Genomic DNA, 22,298 nt, shown 5'->3' with positions numbered 1-22,298 from the left:
ATCACTCAGTTTTTATCATCACAGAAGAAGCTATAGAATCCACATCAACCATTTCCAGTACAATTTGATGCTCCCTGGCTGATTACCTTAGTATTTCAGATGTCAGATAATCTGGGTTGAGATCAACCCCCAAATGAATTTTTATAGCCACAAATTCAAAACTCGCTTGTTTCTCTTAGGAGACAGATTAGTTCAGGCAGATGTAGGAAGCTGTGTGCATTACAATGGCACTCGTTGTAGAGGAGCAACATATAAATCAAAGTAAAAAGTAGTAAACCAGGACCCCACCTACATAACTGATATGTTTGCAAGTCTAATAAGTAGGCCAAGCCATGGTGTGAGTGGAAGATGTAAGCCACCTTCCTCTAAGTAACAGTCATGGAGGTCAATTCCAATTACCGGTAGTGAATACTCGTTTTCAGCAGTCTCATATCTAAATCAAGATGACGCTACCACAACAATGGTTCAGAGGAATAAATGGGGAACCAAAACATTGTTTGACGCATGAAAGAAAGCCAACTATGCAGATAGACAGGCCATCTCAGTTTGCCAAAGATGTGATTGCTCTTATTGGCTTCATCTGTCCTTGTTGTTTGTTTTACGTGGTTGATATTTTCCCCTACTTTTCATTCTGAAATTGTTCACTTGCAGTCGGAGTCCTCCTGCAGCCACTAATATTGTTATTGGAGTTTGAGATGGAGAGCTCACTTAACTGCACTCTGAATTATGTGCCTGTTGTTTGATTAAATGCTTTGTTGTCTGAAAGAGAAAAGGAGAACAATGCACTATGAAAAAGTGCAAAAGAATCAGATGCTGGTATTCTATACTGCTTTGTCATAAGATAACACAGAGGTAAGGAATGAAAGTGAAGAGAAATGAGCCGTAGGAAATGAGCAAAAGATGACATTCAGATACTTGTATGTCAGAAATGCCATACAGGTCCAGAATAGTGCCATCTTTCAACCATGACATCAGCCTGTACTGTCTCCCAGTACTGTTTCACTAGGCCCATCAACCGAGCTCCCTATGTACATCACTGTTCTACAGTTACCCATCAGTCAAACTTTAAAAATAAAGCCCAAATGTAATCAAATTGCTGGGCTTCTTGACTTTTTTGTTTCATATGTTGCTCTTTCAAGAGCTGCCACATCACTTCATTTGATGCACAAGCCTTGTGCAGTTTTGGTATATGGGAACTGGATGTCTCAGTTAATTTCCATTAATAGCTGTAATAAATACATAAAGATAAAGAACTTGTGGGAAGGAAAACATATCCCTGCAGCCTCTGACATTCTGTGTGACCTCTATCTTCCATACTGATTGCCTGCTTATACGTATCTATTACCATCTAAAGTTTGAATAAATGTGTTGTCCGCCCTGGATTTTTGGATTCTGGTTGGCATCAGAAGCTAACATGCTGTAAACAGTGATGACCTTTAAAAAGATGCCAGTTCCTGAACATGCCTGGGACTTAACTTTACCTTAGTATTTTCAGTATTTAAGGTATTATCCACAAGGAGCATAGAGAAGTTTACATAATAGTACAAACCTCATCTAAGGCAAAATGCCTGCATATTTAAGGATGACCATTGTGACATAGCCTCCAGCCCATCCAAAGGCAGAAAGTACAGGTGATCTCTCCAGAGACCCTGTTCTTGTGGTATTTCCAGGCAAATTTTGCATTTTATTATTTGTCTCAAAACGGAGGCTAAACAACATATAGCATTTTCCAGCATGTTGAAAAAAGTGTCTATATTTGTTCAAACAATTTAAAATGCTGGAATCCAGAATTAGATGCAGTGTAACGCTATAGCTACCTGCCTACCTATTTCCCCCCTCCTCACCCCCCCACACAGACGTTCCTCAGACGTTCTTGTTAACTGCTGGAAATGGCCCACCTTGATTATCACTACAAAAGGTTTTCTTCCACCCCAGCCCCCCCATTTTCCTGCTGGGAATAGCTCATCTTAAGTGATCACTTTCCTTACAGTGTGCATGATAAACACCCATTTTTTCATGTTCTGTGTGTATATAAATCTCCTCACTGTATTTTCCACTGCATGCATCCGATGAAGTGAGCTGTAGCTCACAAAAGCTTATGCTCAAATAAATTGGTTAGTCTCTGAGGTGCCACAAGTCCTCCTTTTCTTTTTGCGAATACAGACTAACACGGCTGTTACTCTGACACCTGCCTACCTATACTGCACACATCGCTGCGGTATCAGAGCTGTCAAAATTATGTAAAGCAAAATTCATCCCAAAAGACTGAACTTTGGCATTCAGTTGTGTATTTGATATATAACTTGTCTGATGGGTCCTGTGAATGCACCTAGTCTTTTGAATGCTTTTTATTAACTCTGGTCCCTTGCTTTCTCCTTAACCTTTTCTGCCACATGCCACCAGAGTCTATTTAGTATTCAAAACAATCTGGCCCGAAACCACAGCTTGAAAAGGTGTTGTCGTTTCAGCTTTTCCATGGCCACATATGGGCCAGAGCCTGAGAAGAAATGGGGGAAAGAGTATTAGAAATAGAAGGAGCTTGCCTGAGAATCACAACTTTACCAATTAAACCATCAAACATGATAAAAATATAGATTCAAATGCCAGCAATAAGAACAGATGTGCATCTTTATGCTTTTAGCCTACTTTCTCTCATGGCAATTCTTTTTCATGACGTATTCTTAGACTCCACATATAATTTCTGGAATACGTCTGAGTTACACAGACAAGAATTAGCAAGCGGTACAGGTGTCATGCATGGAAAAATGCCTTTCTGAAGGCAAATACAGATGCAAACATTCTCCTTTTTTGATCTTTCTGAGGTAAAATGTATAATAATCGTTCACTGTGAAAAGTATTCCTTATTAACATACATGCCTTGGGAATCAAAAGTATGCCTGATAATGGCCTGCTACAGCAATTAATGGTAGCTAATGACATGACAACACGTTTTTGCCACCAATTGTCGTCCTGTGATGATCCTCTTGATCTTTCCATTAATTCAGCTTCACATCTGAAGCAGAGTACAGCAAACAAAATGTGATAGGTCAAAGTTAGCTCTGAGGCTCTGATCCTAGGCTGGGCTGTGGCTGCCTTTCTGATGCACCACTGACATAAACAAAGTGGAATTTCCTAAACCACACACACACACACACACACACACACACACACCCCACCACCACCACCATATGCTAGAAATGAGTTCAGAGCACTTCCAGATGGATGGCCAGAACATGGATCATAACTCATGCTTTGGACTTTTTAGGAGATACTGAAATACAGTGTACAGTTCAGACAGGGCATATTTTATATGAAAGAGACAAAACTCTTAGTGTAATGTTATGAGATGTGATTACATCAGTATACAGATGACACACAGTGCCACACACCTCGTCTTCGTCAGATCTGGATGGGGTGGTCTCCTTGTTTTCAAAGTGCCTGGCAGAGATATAGTCTTACATGAGGATGAAGTTCAGTCTGGTCAAGAGAGAGCTGTCAGAGATGGGGAAGGTAAGCATCTGGAGAGGATTTGTACGGGGTTTGTATTGAGGGTCTGTGCCCATTCTTTGTAAAGGAAGTTCAACCTCTGCTTCTACTTCTGCAGTCCCAGTTAGTCCTGGATTCCCTAGAAGCATTGGATAGAGCAAGTCCAAACAATGAATAAATTATTGGGAATGTCCATTTGAAAGCACATTTCAATTTCACCATATTTCTCTTTTTCCAAGATGCTTATATGGCCCTCATTATATCTAAGTACCTCGCAATCTTTAATGAAAAAAGAAAAGGAGTACTTGTGGCACCTTAGAGACTAACCAATTTATTTGAGCATAAGCTTTCGTGAGCTACAGCTCACTTCATCGGATGCATACTGTGGAAAGTGTAGAAGATCTTTTTATATACACACAAAGCATGAAAAAATACCTCCTCCCACCCCACTCTCCTGAGTGCAGGAGAGTGGGTTTGTGTGTGGGGGGTGTGTGTGAGAAAACCTGGATTTGTGCTGGAAATGGCCCAACTTGATTATCATACACATTGTAAAGAGAGTGATCACTTTATATAAGCTATTAGCAGCAGGAGAGTGGGGTGGGAGGAGGTATATTTTCATGCTTTGTGTGTATATAAAAAGATCTTCTACGCTTTCCACAGTATGCATCCGATGAAGTGAGCTGTAGCTCACGAAAGCTTATGCTCAAATAAATTGGTTAGTCTCTAAGGTGCCACAAGTACTCCTTTTCTTTTTGCGAATATAGACTAACACAGCTGTTACTCTGAAAACAATCTTTAATGTGTTTATCCTCATACAACACTGCTGTGAGGTAGGGAAGTGCTATTCTTCCCATTTTATAGATGGAGAACTTAATTACAGAATGATTAAGTGACTTCCCCAAGGTTACACAGGATGTCTGTGGCAGAGCAGGAAGTTGCATCCACATCTCCTGAGTCCCAGGCTAGTGCCCTAACAACTAGACCATCCTTCCTCGCTATAGGATCAGTTTTATGTCCTGTATCTAGCCTATCACGAGTATAGAACTATATCAAAATCTAAAAATACTAATAAACCAAGTTCTTCAAAAATGCTCTTAAGGGCTGAAAGTGATTAAAGATGCTCTACCCTGCAATTACCCCATTAGTCACTGAGGCTCTAAATTGTTCATTTTTCACATCATTCCAGGAAGTTGTACCTTAACTAAAAACAAAACACAAAAAAGCAATGTGTCTCATTGTTAGATGAGAGCGGAAGCAGCAGCCAGTTAGTGTTATCTAATACCCCAGCACAAGTAAGAAATGCTGCACTCTACGCATAATACAATAACAATAGGAACGCAAAAGAGAAGCGGCACTGGAAGGGTCATTGGACAGCTGTCACCAACTGTAGGCATCTCATTGTGCAGGAGTGCTAAACAATCTACAGAAGATTCGGAGGTTTATTTGCCTTTGGATAAATATCCAGACATTTCAATGCCTAGCCAAATGATGTCTGAACTTCTTGGACCAAATTCAATCCTGGAATAAGTGGGTGGAAGCCTTCCACTGAAGTTTATAACAGTGACGCCCCCCCCCCCCCCGATGCCACAGCTGAATTTGACTCCTTGTGTCTGTGGAAGCGGTCTACAAACAAGAACAAGTTCCCCCCGTGCAAGATTTTTAGCACTTCTGCTTTTGAATTGAAGAACAGACTGAAAATAGCTTTGGATGAGAAAATATGAACACTTCCAGTCTTTGAACTCGTGTCTGTGGTTTTCCCTGGCTATTTTAGTGCTGTAGACAATATGAGACCGGTTCATTTGCACCAGGAATTGAAATGCTGTCAGAAGACAAGAAGTGGGATTAGCGAGATATGATGATAGATCAGGTTTCTCAGTACCTCAGATACAAATTAAAAAACCCCAGATACTTTAAGCATCCATTAATAGCGGACTCTGTACACTTCCTAGCTGTAAAAGCCCTCTGATTCACTGGTTATGACCATTATGACCATCCAATTTGACACCCTGCACACGACAGGCCATAGAACTTCACCTGCATTAACCCAATCACTTGGGGCTGTACTAAAGTATATCTTTTCCATCTTGTAAAGAGTTGTGTGATCCTCTGGATGAATGCTGACACATAAATATAAAGACGGTATTATTATAATTATTATGGATGTTACATTAACTTTATGCAAGCGGCTGCAAGCTGACTGACAGCTTTTTGGGAGTCTTCACATAGCTTTATGTTTCCTGGAGGCAAGAGTTGATTAGCTATTTGCTGCAAACAAATAAGGCTGGAGGCTCCAGCATTTTCTCAGCTTTCTTCTACATCTTCCATAGCATGATGTCATAATCTCTCTCTTTTTTTTCCCCCCAAAAAGGCAAGTCAGGGCCTTTGTTAGCATAACAAGACTTTAAAAGAGAATTCCTGGTTTTCGTGGGCATAGGCAAGACCCATCAGTGCTGCATTCCCTGCATTTCTGCAGAAGACAGCCATATGTTACCTTTTGGTGCCTTTTCTCTATGTCTTCATAGAGAAGTTGAAACTACTGTATGGGACGAATTCTTTGCTTTTGACCATAGTTTTCTTTTGCCATCTTGAGCTAAATAGTTTTACTTGGAAAATAAAGGACATAACAATGAGTATTTGGTTAATGGTATTTGACAATGGTTAGGTAGTTTGTGTTCTGAGGCTAGTGCTTATCATGCTGGCCAGCATTATCTCATTGTTTCTTAAAAGTGCTCTCCCCCTGCATCCCTGTCTGTCTCTCTGTAGCCACTTGTTGTCTCGTCTTATCCCTAGACTATAAGATTGTGGGTGCAGGGACCATCTTTTTGTTCTGTGTTTGTAAAGCACCGAACACACTGGGTCCTGACCCATGACTGGAGCTTCCAGATATTACTGCTGTACAAATAAATAATTAATAATAATAATTAGGACCCTCTGAACAAGATTTGGCCCCACACCCTCAAAGCCAGAGTGAGCATTTGCCTCGGACGTTGGGGAGACGGAGGTGGGGGAGCGTCAAGAAAGATTTGCCCAAGAAAAGAAATATCACATGCTGACACCTCGAATGTTCAACATATTAATAGATGATCTGGAAAAAGGCATGAACAGTGAGGTGGCAAAATTTGCAGACAATTCACTCAAGATAGTTAAGTCCAAAGCAGACTATGAAGCGTTACAAGGGGACTTCACAAAACCATCTGACAGGGCAACAAAATGGCAGATGAAATTCAGTGTTGATAAATGCAAAGTAATGCACATTAGAAAACATAATCCCAACTATGAATACAAAATTATGGGATCTAAATTAGCCATTACCACTCAAGAAAGAGATCTTGGCATCGCTGTGGACAGTTCTCTGAAAACATCTGCTCAATGTGCAGCAGCAGTCAAAAAAGCAAACAGAATGTTAAGAACCATTAGGCAAGGGATAGGTAATAAGAGAGAAAATATCATAATGCTTATGTATAAATCTATGGTATGCCCACGCCTGCAGGTAGTTCTGGTCATCCCATCTCAAAAAAGATATATTAGAATTGGAAAAGGTACAGAGAAGGGCAACAAAAACGATTAAAGATATGGAACAGCTTCCATATGAAGAGAGATTAAAAAGACTGGGACTTTTCAGCTTGGAAAAGAGATGACTAAGAGGGGATATGACAGAGGTCTATAAAATCGTGAATAGTGTGGAAAAAGTGAATAAGGAAGTGTTTATCCCTTCATATAACACAAGAACCAGGGGTCACCCAGTGAAATTAATAGGCAGCAGGTTTAAAACAAACAAAAGTAAGTACTTCTTCATACAACACAGAGTCAACCTGTGGAACTCATTGTCAGGGGATATTGTGAAGGCCACAACTATAACAGAGTTCAAAGAAGAATTATATAAGTTCCTGTATGATAGGTCCGTCAATGACTATTTGCCAAGATGGTCAGGGACACAACTGCATACCCTGCATGTCCGTAGCCTCTGACTGCTAGAAGCTGGGAATGGGTGACGGGGAATGGGTCACTTGATGATTACCTGTTCTGTTCATTCCCTCTGAAGCACCTGGCATTGGCCACTGTCAGAAGACAGGATACTAGGCTTCATGGACCATTGGTATGACCCAATATGGCTGTTCTTATAAAAGAGGTTTTGCTGTCTAGCAAATCTACTTCCCTCAAACCTTAAATAAATAACTGCATGGAGTGAGGAAGGCCAAACACAGGTAAAGGAAATAACAGTGTTATTTCTGTGCTGTTTAATTTAGTTTCCATGAAATGTTAGACTTAGAGTCAGGTAAAATTGTACAGTGATTCAAGACACTCATGACACAGAGAAGCTTAAACATTGTCCACATGAGGATAAAGCTACACAGGTTTAGAAAACACTTTTATGAAACATTTTAGCTGTATTAAGTGAAACTATTTTCAGAGTTTAGCGAGTACCCACATTACTGCCCCACTAACAAGGTTAGAGACAAGAACCCATGTTATTCAAAATTATATTAAAAATATTCCTCTTAGTAGACTGTGATCATTGTTCTGACATTGCTTAAAAGTTGTATGAGGTAGCTATAAAGAACATTATTCATTCAAACTTTAAACCCAGATTGAGGAAGTTACATCAATTTTAAAATAGCTTTATTTTAAACTACTTATATTTTTAAAAGATATCACTGGTCCCAGCAGTTTCTCCCAATTTCAGCATAGGGGAATTCTCTTGGAGCTGCAGAATCTTTCAAATGGAAAGAATCATGTGTGGCAGGCAGAGCATTTTAGAAAGCCAAGCTTGACGCAGGTGGTGGGGATCAGGGACGAAGCAACCTATCACAGCAAGTTAAAAATGTAGGGTGAAATCTTGAGGCAAAACGCTCATTGATTTCAGCAGGGACAGGATTTCACAAGGATTTCTTGTGAGAAGTTAGGGTAGTGATGATACACTGGGACGCAGTGGGCTGTATCTAGCACCTCCCTAAGTATTCTGAGTTTCCTGTGGTGCTCCAAAAGCTGCCTTTCCCCCAAATTAACAATCAAGACACTATAACCACTAGTGCATGCATAGCTATTAGAAGGGTGATAGTGCCCTTATCCTAGGCAATAATGGGGAGTAAGCTACACACTTGTGTAGTCACATAAATCCTGCCAGATCATAGCTCCAGATATGAGAGGAAGAACAGAAGCAGCCCGCATGATTCTCTCATGAGCAAGCAGGTGGGGAGAGTTGGGGGTGAAGTATGCTGCACCCTGGAAAAAGCTGTAGTGACTTACTCTCCTCTCCACCAGAACAAGAGGGGAACTATGGAGTAATTGTGCCACCCAGGGGTCTCTCTCCTTCCAGGGCAAACTGTGATGTGGTTCAGCTTAACCACCACCCTTTGCAGAGGTCTGTGCCTACAGGCACAATCTAGCCCATAAACCATATCCTTGGGTGAAAATGAAGGTGAAAATGGGGAGGGGTTGTTATTGACCAAGGTTGTTGTGGGCTTATGTGAGCTATTGCGAGCATACTGGGATAGCTTGAGGCATTTTGAACAAGAGAAGCAGGCATGTTGCACACACACAAATATGAGCAAGTAAAAAAAAATATCAAGTCAAAATGGAACTAAGCCTCTTATGCTGGCCAAGAGGCAGAACTATTAGACTAGGTCATGCACCAAATCTGCATAATAGAACTACTAGTGAAGAATTTGTTACTAACGCTAGTTGACTGATCACTAGCTGCTCCACATTTCAAACAGAAAACTTGAACTGCAGGGCAAATCCCTGCTGACTTGGATGGTACTACACGATGGTATCAGCTGAAGATCTTGCCCGGTGTATGTAACCCAAAGAAGACGTTCTTCATAATAAAAGGCTAAAGACTGCCCTATTTCTCCTCTCCTTAAGTTCTGTCCCAGGGAAAATAGGTCTCTGGTTCAGAATCTGACAAAGACATTGGAGAATATCAGCTAGCGAAAGGAAATGAAGAATCAGCAATGACAGCATTGCTAATACTAGCAATATGAACCTTGCTGACAGCCCAAAGTCTCGGCACCTCTGTCAAAACAGATTTCATTTGTGTCTCTAATAACAGGGGGGAAAAGGATATTTATATGATAAGTGTCTAAGTGCATGGAAGACTGATTAGCATGTTAAGAATTGAGGAATTGGCTGAAGCGAGCTTTGGTTTGCTTAATGTGCATATTTTGTGCTGCTGGTGGCATGTTTATTTGCAGAACCATACACAGAAGTACATGAAAAGATGAGATCCTCACTTTTTTCAAGTAACTCTGGAACAAATCCTTGATTGCACTTTTCCACCCCGACCAACATGTCAGAGGATGATGGTGATTAGAAAAGAAAAGCAAAGCAAAAGTAAGGCAGATCATGTAAACAACTTGAGCACACACCACCCCAGCTTGGTATTCTCACCCCAAATGCATATTGACACACTGCAAAGAGCAGCTGCGCAAAGTATGGTCTGCTACAGTGATCTTTTAACCGTCTTGCCACTGGCTGGAATCATACAAACACATCACAACCCAAGTGCAAATCCGTCCATTACTAAGGGCCTGATCCTTCTCCCATTGACATCTCTGGGGGTTTTGCTATAAACTTTAAAGAGAGCAGGACTGGAATGCACAGACACAGTAATGTACATATAAATCTACCCCACTCTGTATTGTGTGTGAGAGAGATTGACATTTGGATTAATGATTTACAGCATATGTGCAAAAGTTATAAAACAAACTTGTGAGTGGCAAAAAGAGGGTGCACCGCAAGTGGCTTGCCACTGGTGTGTAATTTCCCATAAGTGTAAATAATGCTTCCACCCACACCGCTCTCCTTCACACCCTGTTTATACAAGGCACATTGAACTCTGGCCTTTAGTTCAGTTCCTCTTCAAATCAAAATTCAGAGTCACATTTTTCTCCTGCTGCAGTCAGGATATCAGTAACACCTACGGTATAGGGAAGTCCATTGCCCATTTTATGTTATGCAATGAATACAAACCCAAAAAAGGGGAGTTTTGTTTTTCTTGCTTTGATATTACTTTCAACATTAGCCATTACATGCCCTTTGCATCCCTCTCCTAAGATGATTGTCTTTATGTACAGTCCATTCAACAAGGCGTTACTTGACCTGTCTGATGCTTTTTCTTAGCATTGGAGAAGAATAAAATTTCAGGACCAGATTAAAAAATAACAGGGAAGACAAAGTTGCTATGCTGATTTACTGAGGATCTGGCTCTCGTTGCCTTTACGGTCAGGTCTTTGGCCCCGGACATGGTTTAGTTTCAACAGATTCAACAGTTCAAGACAGCCTGAAAACTTTGAAATGGCAGCCAGTCAGGCGGCGGCATTTAGAAACTTCTAAGAGATAACATAACACTTTTTGATAGTTGCTATTTGGGGGAAAAAGAATAAATTTCTAGCCATTCAGATGGGAGATATATCTGCTACTTGGAATCCTGAAGAGATAACAGCTCCAACTAATTATCGCTGCTTTTTGTTTCTTTGAAGAATTGGGTTATTTCTCTTCTGAAAGTAAACTTCTGTTTCTGCTTGTTAGATGTATAATTTAATTTGTTTAGGTCTTTCTCTCTTTTTTTACCATGTTGTTCTAATATTATCTGGGCTATTTTTTCTTCCTGCTTCTTCTCCCCTATGATATGAACTTTCCTTCACTTTGATTTTTTTTTCTCCTAACAACAAAAACACATTTCTGAGTGAATAAGTCTACACTCATTTTTTTAATCTCAATTTTTTTTTTGTATCTTGAAAGCTTCATTTCCTTTTCAAAATTTTTTTACTGTGTCTTTTGAATGTGACTGTAAGCAATTTTGTTTACTGTGGTGGGGGTGTATAAATCCTTCACTGGACAGGCGTGGGTTAAGGAGCAGCTCTGGGCTAAGGAGGCTCCACCCCGCCACCCTTGCCAAAGATGTGGGGTTTAAAAGCCAGCCAGGCAGCTCACTCAGGTGCTGGCAAGCGAGGGAGGATGACGTGCCTTGGGAGTTCCAGGGGACGACTGAAGCTGAGCCCGCATCAAGCCAGCGAGCAGAGGAGCCACAGCACCCATCCACTGAGATTAGGACTTGGAGCCCAGAAGGCAAGGTTCCCTGGGGACAAGCGGTGGTCGGATAGGGTACAGACTGAGGTAGAAAGTGACCCCGGGAAGCTGACTTGAGGGAGGCTGACACCAGATGCCAACAGCTGAGCATCCAAACCAGCCTCCCAGTGCCCTGGTGGAGTGGGAAAGTCCGGATTCACCTACCCCACTCTGCACTGTAACTACTAGGTGGAGTGGCATCCACTGCCCTCTGGACCACACACATTAGGGGAGGCTGGCACTGTAGGTTCTATCCACTAGTCAGGAGACCCTGCCCACCCGCCGATCACAGCTACATACACACAGACATGTCTGCTAACTGAACCGCACAAGCATCCTGCCCTAAAGAGAGAATTTAGCAACTCCCAAATCTCTGACCTCTTCCACTTGATCCAAAGACAAACCTAATGAAGCTGTAATTGTATTAGAGGTTTTATACTTCTTCTGGGCCAGCCACTACAACATAAAATAACTAGGATTGTCCGGATTAGATTCTTATCTGTAAATGTCGGTAAACATCGATTTCACCGTACACACACACAAAGCTCCCATGACAATATATTTCCATCAATAATGATCAAAATTTACAGGTAGGCGAAGTAAGGAAAATGCTGCTTGAGAACTTACTGGAGTTTAAGGGACATTTACTTTGTACATTTTGACATGTGATTCTGACAATTTGTGTTTGAAGGGCTATAAAGCTTTCATTTTTTTGAATCTCGGCATCTACTGTTATTAAATAATTATTGCCTGACCCTGCCCCACCCCCAGACTTCCCACAGCTGTGAGAATTTAAATTGGTAAAAATTTAAAAATGCTTAGAATCCATAATTTTGCATACATTTGAACATTTACATGAATAAAAATAGAAAATAAATTTAAATAAACATTGATATTATGTTGACTTACGAGGAGAGGCTGAGGCAACTGGGGTTATTTAGTCTGCAGAAGAGAAGAGTGAGGGGGGAATTTTATAGCAGCTTTCAACTACCTGAAGGGGGGGTTCCAAAGAGGATGGAGCTCAGCTGTTCTCAGCGGTGGTAGATGACACAACAAGGAGTAATGGTCTCAAGGTGCAGTGAGGGAGCTCTAGGTTGGATATTAGGAAACAGGTTTTCACTAGGAGGGTAGTGAGGCACTGGAATGGGTTACCTAGGGAGGTGGTGGAAGCTCCTTCCTTAGAGGTTTTTATGGCCCAGCTTGACAAAGCCCTGCCTGGGATGCTTTAGTTGGCGTTGGTCCTGCTTTGAGCAGGGGATTGGACTAGATGACTTTCTGAGGTCTCTTCCAACCCTGATCTTCTATGGTTCTATGATATTATGTGTGGAAATTATTAAAAAAATAAAACCTGAATGCTGCCAAGCCTCAGTGTAACTCACATACTTCAGCTTGTTAAACAGTTGCATTGACTACAATGTTCTTGCAACATACTACAGAGTCATTTAGGCAGTCCCCTGGACTTGTGCTCCTAAATCACGCCTACAGAATGCTTGCCCCGAATTAAAATACAGATCAGCAAGACATTTATAACCACCCTGCTTACGCCTGAAATCTATTTTTATTTTCCCTGTTTCAGCGGGTAAAATGTGTCATGCATCACACTAGATCAGTGACAATGTCATATTGCACTTAGTTATGCAACATGAGGGAGCTCTCCCAACTCCAATGTGTAGCAAGACAGTTTGCTAATTCCAGCAGTAGGTTGCATATTGTGATAACTGGAACCTATCAAATGGGTATTTTTCTTATACTAACAACTTTAGGATATTGTTTGAATATAAATATTTTGTACTATGTATGCCAAATAGTTCTTTCACTGTGTGCATCATACTGTGTGTATTGCTATGTGCTTTTAATTTTTATGGAAAAAGAAAGAAGCATGGTGGGAAAGAATCCTGAGTTAATTCTTGGCTCAGATGCTGTCTCTGCACAGTGGACAAGTTACAAACTTTCTGCCTTAATTTCCCTATATATAAAATGGGGCTATCAATAGACACTTACTCCTGAGGCCTAATGAAGAGAAGTCTGGGCTGTGACTTAGTTTCAGTTTACAGCTCTGCAACTGCCTGCTGAGTGAATCTGAGTCACCTCTCCTACCCGTGACTCAGTTTCCCCATCTGTTAAATGGGAATTATGATACTGATCTTCTTTTAAGGTGCTTTGAGATCTACTGATGAAAAGTGCAATATAAAAGCTAGCTATTAATTATTATCATCATCATCATCACCATTATAATCCTACAGAGAATTTGTGGGAATTATTATTCGTACACCTTGCAGATGTAAAATATTGTGTATGTTATTCTTGCTTCTACTGTGAATAAGAGTGGTCAGATTCCATTTCAGGAGTAGATTTTTTCATATGCTGCGCTATCCAACAGTGCCAAATAGAAGGACATACTCATGGTATTTCCTGGAAAACTCTTCATGCTACATGATGAGGGAAGTAGGAAATGGCCGGAGCAAAACTTCACTGGGTTAGTGACCTCTGTATTCTTCAGTCACAGGTGCATAAACAGACCACTCTCATAATTTGGAACATGAATGGTGACTCAATTAATAACACTCATACTAATAATATCAATTATCATACACACTGTAACGTTTCACTCCATATTCTTTATGAAAATATGCTTATGATATGAATATGCACTGAACATATGATCTGAACTGAGATGTACTTTATGCAAGATGGGACTTGTAAGGTATCATTGAAAAGGTTATAATTTACTGAATGTGATTATCCAATCTGTGTACCTGTATCATTTCTGTGTACGAAGTTAGGAATAGTGACTATGTATCTGTATTTCAACTATGCTATTTTGGGTGACGCCCACTGCTAACACTTCAGGTAGGACAATGAAGAAGCCAGACAGGGTGGATGGCCCATCAGTGAGGACAATGGACTGTGAAAAGACTTGGTTTTCTTGCGGACCCTCCATACTACCACTGACTCCAGAGTCAGGTAGTCTTGTCACCTGATACTAAACATTACCTGGGACTTCTTGTAACTTTCTACTGGAGGGGGGGAAGGAGGGGGTCAAGTTTGGGAAACAAAGGATTCCTGCCCTATGTAAATTCTGTTTAAGGATGGGAAGGAAGGCAAATAGGACTCCTCCTCTCCATGGCCTGTCTACCCAAGAAGGGAAAGCAAGGGGGGAGTCTATACTGAGACAGGGGTCCAGTCTGAAAAGGAATATAACTGGAACTCTGAACCACAGAAACTTTTCAACCTGCCTAAAATAACATTTAGGGTAAGAAATTACATTGTGTAACCTGTTTCTTAAGTATATTGAAAAAAGAAAAGGAGTACTTGTGGCACCTTAGAGACTAACCAATTTATTTGAGCATAAGCTTTCGTGAGCTACAGCTCACTTCATCAGATTGAGCTGTAGCTCATGAAAGCTTATGCTCAAATAAATTGGTTAGTCTCTAAGGTGCCACAAGTACTCCTTTTCTTTTTGCGAATACAGACTAACACAGCTGTTACTCTGAAACCTAAGAATATTGAGTTTAGCTTGCATATTTTGCTTTATTTGGTCAGTAATCTGCTTTGTTCTGTCTGTTATTTCTTATATTCACTTAAAATTCACCTTTTGTAGTTAATAAACTTATTGCTTGTTTATAATATAGCCCAGTTTATGTAATTTCTAACTGGCGGGGGCAAGGAGTTGTACATATCTCCCTCCACATATTGCTCCAATTATGAGTGGGCAAAGTGGATCTGGATAAATTAAAACTCTTGTGCCCAGTCATAACTTATTTTGGGGATGCAACTTATTTTGGGTCTTTCTAAGGTTTGGTAATGTACAGATACTTTTTCTTTTCTTTCTTTCTTATTTTCCCCCACTTCCAATCATTATTTATTTAGCACAGAAAATATAAAGACATGGAAAAGGGGAGTACCAAAACACTGTAGAACTAATTTTCTTGTGCTATTTTCAGACAGGAAAGGGAGATATGCACAACTCCTTGCCTCCACAGGGAGGGAGCGAATTTTATAAAACCTTTAGGTTTGTACCCCTTAAAGGGAGTGGGCACCAGAGTGTTGGGGGGAGCCCCTACGGCTGAATCTTTCCAGAGCGGATCTCTGTCTCTCTGTGCAGCTGGGTGTGGCCCTGCCTGTGTGCTTGGCTGGAAGAGGTTTGTGAGCCTAACCCAGCAAGGCCAAGTAAAGGGGACCCAGGCTGGCAGAATAGGCTGACTCAGTGGCACCCCGGCACATCAGGTGACACCCCAAAGGGCCCAAACCTGTCACAGTCACATAGTCGAGCAGGATAGTGTGCACAGCTTGTTGCTCCTGGACACTGGCGGTGATTTTAGGTGAGTTTTAAGTGTGGTGACTAGAGAACAGACAAAATGGCTACTGGTTTGTTATTTTCTGTTTATTTTGGGCAAGAGAAGTAGGGACAGGAAAAAAGAGCAAAATGAGTGAAAATGAAGCTACCAAAAAGTTGGAGCTCTACAGATTTCAGGCAGTGGAAAATGAGAAAGAACATAAAAGACATATGGAATTACAAGAAGCAGAAAATGCCAGGGAGAAAGCAGCCCACGAGTCAGCCATGGAAGCCTAGAAGCAAGCCCTGGAATTGAAAGACAAAGAAATTGAGGCCAAGAAGCAAGCCATGGAACTGAGGCAGCTTGCGGCTGACAGGGAAAGGGAAACTCAGAAGCATGAACTGGCTGTAATGGAGTGGAGGAGACAAAAACCCCCACCAGGGGGCTTTACATCGCCAAAAATCCACAAGTGAGAGCAGTTGTGTCTACCATATAGCGAATCTGGTGACATTGCTGAATATTTAATCACTTTTGAAAGGCTGTGTATGCTCCATGCGATTCCTAAGGATCAAAAGATGACTACTTTGATTGAAAAGTTGACTGGGAGAGCTCTGGACATATTGAATAAGATGCCAGTGGGTGATGCTTCCAGCTATGGTAAATTTAAGGACTGTGTTTTGAAACAGTTTCAGATTACACCTGAAATGTATAGAGTAAAATTTAGAAGCCTTAAGTAATGTGGTTTATGTGAACCAAATGAGAGATCTACTGGATAAGTGGGTGAGGGGGAAAGATATTACAAGCTTTGAAGGGATGTGTGATTTGATTGCTCAGGAACAGTTCCTGCATATGTCTAGTGATGATGTAAAACAGTTTTTATGGGATAAAAAGGTGGAAAACGGTTGATGAACTTGAAGTTTTTGCAGATAAATTTGAGGAATCCCAAGCACCTAGTAGGAATAAACCACAGGGAGAGGGGTTAAAGTTTGGTGGGAAGCAAGGTCCCTGTTTTACCCCTGGGAAGAAGGAGCATGGATGGGAGTCTGGATGCTCACCTCCCCAGGTTAACTCCTGCAGTCCTCGTTCCAAATGTCCTATAAAAGCAGAAGAGTCCAAAAGGTGCTATCATTGTAATGCCACTGAGCATGTGAGTAATAAATGCCCTGTGCTGGGTGGGAACAGGCAGCAGGCAATTCATGGAAATGCTGCTACCCAGAGCATAGAGACAGGTTTCAAAGTAACAGCCGTGTTAGTCGGTATTTGCAAAAAGAAAAGGAGTACTTGTGGCACCTTAGAGACTAATCAATTTATTTGAGCATAAATTGGTTAGTCTCTAAGGTGTCACAAGTACTCCTTTTCTTCTTCCAGAGCATAGAGGCACCTCAGGCAGTTGCCACTTGGTTTTCCACACTTGGTTTGCCACTTATCACACAGGATTTGTAAAGGTTGCCACTGCACAGCCAGGCAGCAAGCACATGAAGGTTGTCAAAGTAAATGGCAGAGAACTCCCTGCATGGAGAGAGACTGGTGCAGAAATCTCTGTGGTCAGGAGAAACCTGGTTCAGGGGAAAGACATACTGTCAGGACAGATGGCAGAACTTTTGTTAGTAGGGGGTCACAAAATCCTTGTGCCTTTGGCTAAAGTGCACATGGAAGCTGGGACTTGCAAGCTGAGTTAACCCTGGTTGCGGTTTTTCAAAATCCTACACAAATTCTTCTGGGGAATGACTTTTTCAATGTGGATAGGGCTACCCAGGGGTCTGTCAGCAGCGAGGAGAAATCTTGTGCTGAAACCCCAGTAGGAAGGAGCAAAGCTAAAGAAACTGCTGAAGAAATGAGAGCATGTCTCTTTAATTCCTCTACTGCCCTGCAAAGCAATTTTCTACCAAAGGTAGGGGTGGGTAAAACCAGCTCCTGTTCTGTGGCTATCCCGTTGGGGGATGGGAGTATTTTGCCTGATGGTAGGGAGTCTGTCCAGGTTGCTGGCTGCCAGGAAGTGGCAGTTAAACAAGAAACAGAACTCACTCTAAAATGCATAGGAAAATGTGTCGTAGAAGAAAGCCCAGAGAAAGGGGGTGAAATCCTGGAGACCGCTGCAGTGGTTAAGGATTCCATGGGCTCTGTAACTGGAGGCAAACCCAATTCAAGGAGGGAGGAGGGCATAATGCTTACCAGTAAAGGGTCTGTTCTGGCTGTTAGCTGTGAGCCCATGGCGGAACAGGGGGCAGAAGCCACTCTGAGGAACACAGAGGTGTGTGCCTTGGGGTTGGGGGGAGGGGGGAACAGGACACCAGGGAAAGGAGTTAAGAAGGAATGTAGGGGAGTACAGAAGTGTCCCCTCACTTATTACAGGGAAGGGTTTGCCCAGGAGAAATTTGCTGGATCTGCATCTGCGCTCCCAGGCAGACTCAGTGGCATCCCAGCACATCAGGTGACACCCAAAAGGGCCCAAACCCATCACACACACACAGAGATTATAGTTCTAAAGTACATAGTTAGTTATTATTTCTATAGTACCTTCTGTGTGCAAAGAAGACCAATCCCAGGCACCTTTGAGAAGTGTACAATTTAGAAGAGGATGATCCTGCTCCTAAAGAAGTTAATGAGTTTCAGCATTGATTAAAGATCAAGCCCTAGGATAAGCTTAGGGCACACACAAAAATGACATTAACAGAACATTATGTTTGTAAAGTCAAGCACACATATGTCAGGAAATGCTAGAATTAAGGTTGTCTGTGCAACTGTAATTTGGTCTCCTTGGGATATAGTCATTAATTACATGATAACATACTATTTCCCCCCCAGGACCAACCTCTTGTCCCCTGTGCATTGCAATCCGGCACCTTCCTCCTCCACATTGCCTGGGCCCAGAGGGGGCTGTTATTGAGAGCACAGGACAGACAAGCTCCCTGCTCTCAGTTCAGGTACCCAGAACTGGACCCCGCGTGACCTGCAGCAGCACAGATTACAGAGAAAGTCCTGCTCAGTGCACATGCCAGAGAGAATCTTCAGGGAATTTAGTCGCTAAAATCTTAAGAGCCTCCTGAGCATGCAAACTCTGATTTTCCAAAGGCTTATAACTCGGTAAGATTTGGGCAGATTGTCACAGGAATGGCAAAAGGCACATCCCTGACACAAAGGCCATCCCATTGCCAAATTTCAAGGCCCTGCTCCTAAGCATGGGGGGAATTAGAGCTTTTCAAAGAAATGCACCAGAATTTTTTAACAGGGGCAAAAAAGACATATTCTTCCCTAGCCTCATTCTCGGAAAAAGCTGAGTCGTTTTGGCTGAAATTTCCAAAAACAGTAAGCCAGATGGAGAAGTGAGTCACAGAGGGACAAAGTGACCTGTCCAAGATCACACAGAAAGTCTGAGGCACCAGAGGGTATTTAAACCTCCATCTCCCACGTTCCAGGCTCATGTCCTAATTGGAGGGACATCCTTCCTCCCACACTGAAGTGAGTCAATCCTCTTGGTCTTGTCAACACATAACCAACCTGTTTATATAGCTGCCTCAAGGAGGCTGACATACTTGTTGCTGTTTTTTGTTTTTTTTACTCCACTGAAACAAATTTCATCACTCATAACTGGAAGAAAAACAGCCTGTTGTTCCAGACCACACACACACACACACACAAACCGTAGGCAAAACATCCTGCTCCAACAAAATCAAGACATTTGCCAGCCCTGTGCTGTACTGGATTCGTGCAGAAAGTCATTCCCTTGCTATACAGCCAGCTCCCAACCACACGCTAGCCACAGAATAGCCTCTAAAACACTGTGCTGTACCAAATGGCATTTTGTTTTAAAGTCACAGGATTTTACTTTAGAGCACAACCTGAGACAGTGAAATTGCTGAATCCAACAGCTGCAAAACATATGGAGCAATACGGACTGTGACCTCTTTCATTAGCTGGTTGAACAGTGAGGTCTTTCAAACAGGTTAATCAGAGACGTGACGACAACGCCTAAGCAATCCCATTTTCTATTCCTCTCCTCCCATTGTGGTGCTCCTCTGCAGTTCACAGAGCTGAAATATGAGGTGGCCGGATGAGTGGCATTGCTTTTTGTTTCATAGCTTTCCACTATCTCACTTAGGCAGTAATGAATCTGAAGTGAAATCTCCTTCAGCTGACAAACGAAAAGGTGGTCCGTAGAATTGCAGGATCTATTATAGGACATGGGAGAGACCATGGGGAAGGTTGCTTTTAAGTTGACCCTACACATCAGTAGCTCCTGCCCTTTTTTGGTGGTTGCCCCCTGTCCCCCCATCCCAGCATGGGTTGGAAAGGTCGATGCCTCCTCTCACCAAGCCCTGGCAGAGTTGACATTATTTTGCGCTCCCCCTCTGTCTATTTTTAAGTCTCTCTTCTTTCCCACCATTGTATTTTAATTCTCTGATTTTCTCCCTCTTTTTAAAATTCATTTTAAATAGTATTATTTTCTTCTTGCCCTTAAGCATTTGCTTCCCTCTCCTGGTGGCTTCCTCTCCCCTTCCTTCTACTCACCATGGTCTCAGATCTGCCTCTTCCTTTCTTAGGATATGGATGACTTCTGTTGACAGCAATGCGAGTTACTAGTATCCTGAGAGTGGAGAATTGACCCCAGATAGACCTGGGTGGGAATTTTTTGACAAAATGTTTTTTGCTGGAAAAGACAGATTTTTCAAACCAGCTTTGACAAAATTTTTGTCAGAAAGGTTTGTCAGGTCCAAGACAGTGCTGTCTGATTCAATGCAAGAACTTGAACCTGTGCCTCCAACAGCCTAGGTGAGTGCCCAAACCACCAGGCTACTGGCTATTCTGGGGGTCTCTTTCTCTCTCTCTCTCTGAATTTATTGTGAAAATTTCCAAAATGTATCTTTTGTACCAATGCAGAACAAAACTAAATTCTGAGACTGCGAAATTTTTCACAGACTAGCATTCTTGTTTTCCAGCCCGAGCCCCAGGCTTATGTGCTTTCATGTCTGGGCAGAAGTTAGAGGAAAGGACCAACAGGTTGCTGTCTAAAACTGTGCCCATTTACACATCAGCGGCTCCTCTATATTGGGGGCCACTACCAGAGCAGGAAGTTGAGCAGCAACTACTTTGCCTGCAGCCACCAAAGCCTTGAGAGCAAAAAGCCTTTCCTAAATTGTTCTTAGCGTTTCCACACACTGTGTCGAGTCAACAACTCACCTCCTTTTTAGGGATTGATTAATTAATTAATTAATTAATTTTGATTAATAAAGAAATGAATAAGATGACAACGTTCAGCTTAATTCCCTTCCGCAGGCATGGCTTCTCCTATAGCTCCATCAGCACTACTCAGCCCTCCCCCTATATCATCTCTCCCTGAATAGCCAGCCTGTCTTCTCCTATATGTGTGTTCAGTAGCAAATCGTCTGCCTCACTGAGTCAGCAGAATCAGCTTATTCCTTTCCCAGTGGGCTGTTCGCTGCTGACAGGATGGAGTGTTCCAGGTAAACACTGCCAGCTTTTTCCAGGCACATTTGCAATGGGGATATAAGACGATCCTATGCCGTTTTTTCCCATACCCACGGCTCTGTCTCTTCTGCCTCAGGCTCTACCTGACCTAGTCTGCTCCCCCCTCAGTTTCTGAACTTCCTCACAGTAGTAGCTGTCAGCTGTGCTTTGTTTCCTCTCTGACTGCATGTGCACCAGAACAGGGGCCCACTGCCATCTTCCCGGTGCAAGTCCAGGTGCTCATAGCTGTCTTCAGCATGGGTTGTATTAATCACAGGCAGCACCTATGAGTCATCCTTTCCTAATGCTAGCCCTCCAGGATCACGATTCTGTGTAAGAAAGGGCTGGGGTGAAGGGAGCGGAAGCACAATGCTTCAAATTCATTGTCCTGGAAGATCAGAGAGGAGTAGGGATCTCAGCCTGAAGAGCTGTGCACTAAAAGTCAAACCAGAGCAGTCCAGCTATAAGGCACACGCTGGTTTTTAATAACGATGTGAAACTTTCCTCTTCCAGCAAGAGTGTGACTCAGCTTCATTCACATGTCTGAACAGTGGAGCCATTCCAGGAACAAGCAGGAAGTTGAAAGGGAGACAGGGCTGTTGTCTCCTGGAACCTACTGGATAAGCATCTTTATTGCTTGTTTTCAGTCTCAGAAACAATTGATATGAGGGCTTTACATATTAAGTTACAAAACGTTTTACTACATGTGGGAATTGTACTGCCAGTCAGCCTGTCTAACCCGCAGTATTGCCAACCTGAGCTGTTCAAAATCGTGAGTCAACCGCCTCGTCCCCGAAATCATGAGATTTTTAAACACAAATTTGGGGTTCTTTTCATTAGACTTCTTGGTTTCTGAGCCTTCAGAATGCACTCAGGTCACATTTTCAGACTTTTCTCTACAATGATGAGGGCTAGAAAAGATTCTCATCCCAAGTCCTGGAACTTGGAAGAAACACTGCCTAATCATGAGACCTGGCAATACTGAACCTATCTACTTGC

The sequence above is a fragment of the Lepidochelys olivacea genome, assembly GCF_965140295.1.
Source record: "Lepidochelys olivacea isolate rLepOli2 genome assembly, chromosome: 10".
NCBI classification, from domain to species: domain Eukaryota; kingdom Metazoa; phylum Chordata; order Testudines; family Cheloniidae; genus Lepidochelys; species Lepidochelys olivacea.
Note: the sequence above shows the minus strand (reverse complement) of the source record.